The sequence below is a fragment of the Rhea pennata genome, unplaced genomic scaffold (assembly GCF_028389875.1).
Source record: "Rhea pennata isolate bPtePen1 unplaced genomic scaffold, bPtePen1.pri scaffold_31, whole genome shotgun sequence".
Lineage (NCBI taxonomy): Eukaryota > Metazoa > Chordata > Aves > Rheiformes > Rheidae > Rhea > Rhea pennata.
Genome location: NW_026907678.1, coordinates 3,956,052 through 3,962,403, shown reverse-complemented (window position 1 = coordinate 3,962,403; position 6,352 = coordinate 3,956,052).

Below are 6,352 nucleotides of genomic sequence, written 5' to 3'. Positions count from 1 at the left end.
CTGTTTGTGCTTGGGAGGTGCCTTTTGGTGTGGCCATTGGTGCTGTGGCTGGTGCCTTGTGTGCCAAGGTGTGAGAGGCCAGAGCTGGAGGCAGCATTGTGAGGTCACTTGTGCTTCTATGCCTTGGCAGGCAGTGCTAGGGTGTTGGCTGCTGCTGCTGGTGGTGGTTGTGAGGTGACTTGTGAAGCAGTGCGTGCTAGGCCAGTGCTGGTTGCCTGGCTGCTCTTGGCAGCTGTGAGGTGAGTGCTGCATGAGGCCCTGGCAGGCATGTGTCAGTGTGGGATTGTGCTGTTTGTCCTTGGGAGGTGCCTTTTGGTGTGGCCATTGGTGCTGTGGCTGGTGCCTTGTGTCCCAGGGTGTGCGAGGCCAGAGCTGGAGGCAGCATTGTGAGGTCACTTGTGCCCCTGTGCCTTGTCGGGCAGTGCTAGGGTGTTGGCTGCTGCTGGTGGTGGTGGTTGTGAGGTGACTTGTGAAGCAGTGCGTGCTAGGCCAGTGCTGGTTGCCTGGCTGCTCTTGGTAGCTGTTAGGTGAGTGCTGCGTGAGGCCCTGGCAGGCATGTGTCAGTGTGGGAAGGTGCTGTTTGTGCTTGGGAGGTGCCTTTTGGTGTGGCCATTGGTGCTGTGGCTGGTGCCTTGTGTGCCAAGGTGTGAGAGGCCAGAGCTGGAGGCAACATTGTGAGGTCACTTGTGCCTCTGTGGCTTGGCGGGCAGTGCTAGGGTGTTGGCTGCTGCTGGTGGTGGTGGTTGTGAGGTGACTTGTGAAGCAGTGCGTGGTTGGCCACTGCTGGTTGCCTGGCTGCTCTTGGCAGCTGTGAGGTGAGTGCTGCGTGAGGCCCTCACAGGCATGTGTCAGTGTGGGAAGGTGCTGTTTGTCCTTGGGAGGTGCCTTTTGGTGTGGCCATTGGTGCTGTGGCTGGTGCCTTGTGTCCCAGGGTGTGAGAGGCCAGAGCTGGAGGCAGCATTGTGAGGTCACTTGTGCCTCTGTGGCTTGGCGGGCAGTGCTAGGGTGTTGGCTGCTGCTGCTGGTGGTGGTTGTGAGGTGACTTGTGAAGCAGTGCGTGCTAGGCCAGTGCTTGTTGCCTGGCTGCTCTTGGCAGCTGTGAGGTGAGTGCTGCGTGAGGCCCTGGCAGGCATGTGTCAGTGTGGGAAGGTGCTGTTTGTGCTTGGGAGGTGCCTTTTGGTGTGGCCATTGGTGCTGTGGCTGGTGCCTTGTGTCCGAGGGGGTGATAGGGCAGAGCTGGAGGCAGCATTGTGAGGTCACTTGTGCCTCTGTGCCTTTTTGGGCAGTGCTAGGGTGTTGGCTGCTGCTGGTGGTGGTGGTTGTGAGGTGACTTGTGAAGCAGTGCGTGCTAGGCCAGTGCTGGTTGCCTGGCTGCTCTTGGCAGCTGTGAGGTGAGTGCTGCGTGAGGCCCTGGCAGGCATGTGTCAGTGTGGGAAGATGCTGTTTGTGCTTGGGAGGTGCCTTTTGGTGTGGCCATTGGTGCTGTGGCTAGTGCCTTGTGTGCCAAGGTGTGAGAGGCCAGAGCTGGAGGCAGCATTGTGAGGTCACTTGTGCCTCTGTGCTTTGTCGGGCAGTGCTAGGGTGTTGGCTGCTGCTGGTGGTGGTGGTTGTGAGGTGACTTGTGAAGCAGTGCGTGCTAGGCCAGTGCTGGTTGCCTGGCTGCTCTTGGCAGCTGTGAGGTGAGTGCTGCGTGAGGCCCTGGCAGGCATGTGTCAGTGTGGGAAGGTGCTGTTTGTGCTTGGAGGTGCCTTTTGGTGTGGCCATTGGTGCTGTGGCTGGTGCCTTGTGTCCCAGGGTGTGAGACGCCAGAGCTGGAGGCAGCATTGTGAGGTCACTTGTGCCTCTGTGCCTTGTCGGGCAGTGCTAGGGTGTTGGCTGCTGGTGGTGGTGGTGGTTGTGAGGTGACTTGTGAAGCAGTGCGTGCTAGGCCAGTGCTGGTTGCCTGGCTGCTCTTGGCAGCTGTGAGGTGAGTGCTGCGTGAGGCCCTGGCAGGCATGTGTCAGTGTGGGAAGGTGCTGTTTGTGCTTGGGAGGTGCCTTTTGGTGTGGCCATTGGTGCTGTGGCTGGTGCCTTGTGTGCCAAGGTGTGAGAGGCCAGAGCTGTAGGCAGCATTGTGAGGTCACTTGTGCCTCTCTGGCTTGGCGGGCAGTGCTAGGGTGTTGGCTGCTGGTGGTGGTGGTGGTTGTGAGGTCACTTGTGAAGCAGTGCGTGCTAGGCCAGTGCTGGTTGCCTGGCTGCTCTTGGTAGCTGTGAGGTGAGTGCTGCGTGAGGCCGTCGCAGGCATGTGTCAGTGTGGGAAGGTGCTGTTTGTGCTTGGGAGGTGCCTTTTGGTGTGGCCATTGGTGCTGTGGCTGGTGCCTTGTGTCCCAGGGTGTGCGAGGCCAGAGCTGGAGGCAGCATTGTGAGGTCACTTGTGCCTCTGTGCCTTGTCGGGCAGTGCTAGGGTGTTGGCTCCTGCTGGTGGTGGTGGTTGTGAGGTGACTTGTGAAGCAGTGCGTGCTTGGCCAGTGCTGGTTGCCTGGCTGCTCTTGGCAGCTGTGAGGTGAGTGCTGCGTGAGGCCCTGGCAGGCATGTGTCAGTGTGGGAAGGTGCTGTTTGTCCTTGGGAGGTGCCTTTTGGTGTGGCCATTGGTGCTGTGGCTGGTGCCTTGTGTCCCAGGGTGTGAGAGGCCAGAGCTGTAGGCAGCATTGTGAGGTCACTTGTGCCTCTGTGCCTTGGCGGGCAGTGCTAGGGTGTTGGCTGCTGGTGGTGGTGGTGGTTGTGAGGTCACTTGTGAAGCAGTGCGTGCTAGGCCAGTGCTGGTTGCCTGGCTGCTCTTGGTAGCTGTGAGGTGAGTGCTGCGTGAGGCCGTCGCAGGCATGTGTCAGTGTGGGAAGGTGCTGTTTGTGCTTGGGAGGTGCCTTTTGGTGTGGCCATTGGTGCTGTGGCTGGTGCCTTGTGTGCCAAGGTGTGAGAGGCCAGAGCTGGAGGCAGCATTGTGAGGTCACTTGTGCTTCTATGCCTTGGCAGGCAGTGCTAGGGTGTTGGCTGCTGCTGCTGGTGGTGGTTGTGAGGTGACTTGTGAAGCAGTGCGTGCTAGGCCAGTGCTTGTTGCCTGGCTGCTCTTGGCAGCTGTGAGGTGAGTGCTGCGTGAGGCCGTCGCAAGCATGTGTCAGTGTGGGAAGGTGCTGTTTGTCCTTGGGAGGTGCCTTTTGGTGTGGCCATTGGTGCTGTGGCTGGTGCCATGTGTCAGGGTGTGAGAGGCCAGAGCTGGAGACAGCATTGTGAGGTCACTTGTGCCTCTGTGCCTTGTCGGGCAGTGCTAGGTTGTTGGCTCCTGCTGCTGGTGGTGGTTGTGAGGTCACTTGTGAAGCAGTGCGTGCTAGGCCAGTGCTGGTTGCCTGGCTGCTCTTGGCAGCTGTGAGGTGAGTGCTGCGTGAGGCCCTGGCAGGCATGTGTCAGTGTGGGAAGATGCTGTTTGTCCTTGGGAGGTGCCTTTTGGTGTGGCCATTGGTGCTGTGGCTGGTGCCTTGTGTCCCAGGGTGTGAGAGGCCAGAGCTGGAGGCAGCATTGTGAGGTCACTTGTGCCTCTGTGCCTTGGCGGGCAGTGCTAGGGTGTTGGCTGCTGCTGGTGGTGGTGGTTGTGAGGTGACTTGTGAAGCAGTGCGTGCTAGGCCAGTGCTGGTTGCCTGGCTGCTCTTGGCAGCTGTGAGGTGAGTGCTGCGTGAGGCCCTGGCAGGCATGTGTCAGTGTGGGAAGGTGCTGTTTGTGCTTGGGAGGTGCCTTTTGGTGTGGCCATTGGTGCTGTGGCTGGTGCCTTGTGTCCCAGGGTGTGCGAGGCCAGAGCTGGAGGCAGCATTGTGAGGTCACTTGTGCCTCTGTGCCTTGGCGGGCAGTGCTAAGTTGTTGGCTGCTGCTGGTGGTGGTGGTTGTGAGGTGACTTGTGAAGCAGTGCGTGCTAGGCCAGTGCTGGTTGCCTGGCTGCTCTTGGTAGCTGTGAGGTGAGTGCTGCGTGAGGCCCTGGCAGGCATGTGTCAGTGTGGGAAGGTGCTGTTTGTGCTTGGGAGGTGCCTTTTGGTGTGGCCATTGGTGCTGTGGCTGGTGCCTTGTGTGCCAAGGTGTGAGAGGCCAGAGCTGGAGGCAACATTGTGAGGTCACTTGTGCCTCTGTGGCTTGGCGGGCAGTGCTAGGGTGTTGGCTGCTGCTGGTGGTGGTGGTTGTGAGGTGACTTGTGAAGCAGTGCGTGCTAGGCCAGTGCTGGTTTCCTGGCTGCTCTTGGCAGCTGTGAAGTGAGTGCTGCGTGAGGCCCTCGCAGGCATGTGTCAGTGTGGGAAGGTGCTGTTTGTCCTTGGGAGGTGCCTTTTGGTGTGGCCATTGGTGCTGTGGCTGGTGCCTTGTGTCCCAGGGTGTGAGAGGCCAGAGCTGGAGGCAGCATTGTGAGGTCACTTGTGCCTCTGTGCCTTGGCAGGCAGTGCTAGGGTGTTGGCTGCTGCTGGTGGTGGTGGTTGTGAGGTCACCTGTGAAGCAGTGCGTGCTAGGCCAGTGCTGGTTGCCTGGCTGCTCTTGGAAGCTGTGAGGTGAGTGCTGCGTGAGGCCGTCGCAGGCATGTGTCAGTGTGGGAAGGTGCTGTTTGTGCTTGGGAGGTGCCTTTTGGTGTGGCCATTGGTGCTGTGGCTGGTGCCTTGTGTGCCAAGGTGTTAGAGGCCAGAGCTGGAGGCAGCATTGTGAGGTCACTTGTGCTTCTGTGCCTTGGCAGGCAGTGCTAGGGTGTTGGCTGCTGCTGCTGGTGGTGGTTGTGAGGTCACTTGTGAAGCAGTGCATGCTAGGCCACTGCTGGTTGCCTGGCTGCTCTTGGCAGCTGTGAGGTGAGTGCTGCGTGAGGCCGTCGCAGGCATGTGTCAGTGTGGGAAGGTGCTGTTTGTCCTTGGGAGGTGCCTTTTGGTGTGGCCATTGGTGCTGTGGCTGGTGCCATGTGTCAGGGTGTGAGAGGCCAGAGCTGGAGACAGCATTGTGAGGTCACTTGTGCCTCTGTGCCTTGTCGGGCAGTGCTAGGTTGTTGGCTCCTGCTGCTGGTGGTGGTTGTGAGGTGACTTGTGAAGCAGTGCGTGCTAGGCCAGTGCTGGCTGCCTGGCTGCTCTTGGCAGCTGTGAGGTGAGTGCTGCGTGAGGCCGTCGCAGGCATGTGTGAGTGTGGGAAGGTGCTTTTTGTGCTTGGGAGGTGCCTTTTGGTGTGGCCATTGGTGCTGTGGCTGGTGCCTTGTGTCCCAGGGTGTGCGAGGCCAGAGCTGTAGGCAGCATTGTGAGGTCACTTGTGCCTCTGTGCCTTGGCGGGCAGTGCTAGGGTGTTGGCTGCTGATGGTGGTGGTGGTTGTGAGGTGACTTGTGAAGCAGTGCGTGCTAGGCCAGTGCTGGTTGCCTGGCTGCTCTTGGCAGCTGTGAGGTGAGTGCCGCAGCCCATCCTTGGCAAGCACGGGAAGGAACACACACACATCAATGTGATGCAAGTTCAATCCAACTTTATTCCTTTGTCTACCTAATTTATATATCTTTTCTAACAAGCTCATGTATCAACGCGCCTCGCAAAGCATTTCTATTGGTTGTCTAATATTGTCCAAGCGCATCTGCTCAGTTTCTAATTGGCTGTTGTGTTGACTCCCCTTGTGAGTGATCACAGGCGCTTGCTTATCTGTTGTGTTAACTCCCTTTCTGGATGCATATCCTGTCAGTGATTACAGACATCTGCTTATCTTTTCTTCTTTAGCCTTTTGTCTTCAAAAGAATTCCTTCTTTGAGCAGTTTGTTGCTTACTTCAGCTCTTTATAATCCTGCAAGATAGCCAGGGCCCAGACACAGGGCCCCAACAGGTGAGTGCTGCGTGAGGCCCTGGCAGGCATGTGTCAGTGTGGGAAGGTGCTGTTTGTCCTTGGGAGGTGCCTTTTGGTGTGGCCATTGGTGCTGTGGCTGGTGCCTTGTGTCCCAGGGTGTGCGAGGCCAGAGCTGGAGGCAGCATTGTGAGGTCACTTGTGCCTCTGTGCCTTGTCGGGCAGTGCTAGGGTGTTGGCTGCTGCTGGTGGTGGTGGTTGTGAGGTGACTTGTGAAGCAGTGCGTGCTAGGCCAGTGCTGGTTGCCTGGCTGCTCTTGGCAGCTGTGAGGTGAGTGCTGCGTGAGGCCCTGGCAGGCATGTGTCAGTGTGGGAACATGCTGTTTGTCCTTGGGAGGTGCCTTTTGGTGTGGCCATTGGTGCTGTGGCTGGTGCCTTGTGTCCCAGGGTGTGAGAGGCCAGAGCTGGAGACAGCATTGTGAGGTCACTTGTGCCTCTGTGCCTTGGCGGGCAGTGCTAGGGTGTTGGCTGCTGCTGGTGGTGGTGGTTGTGA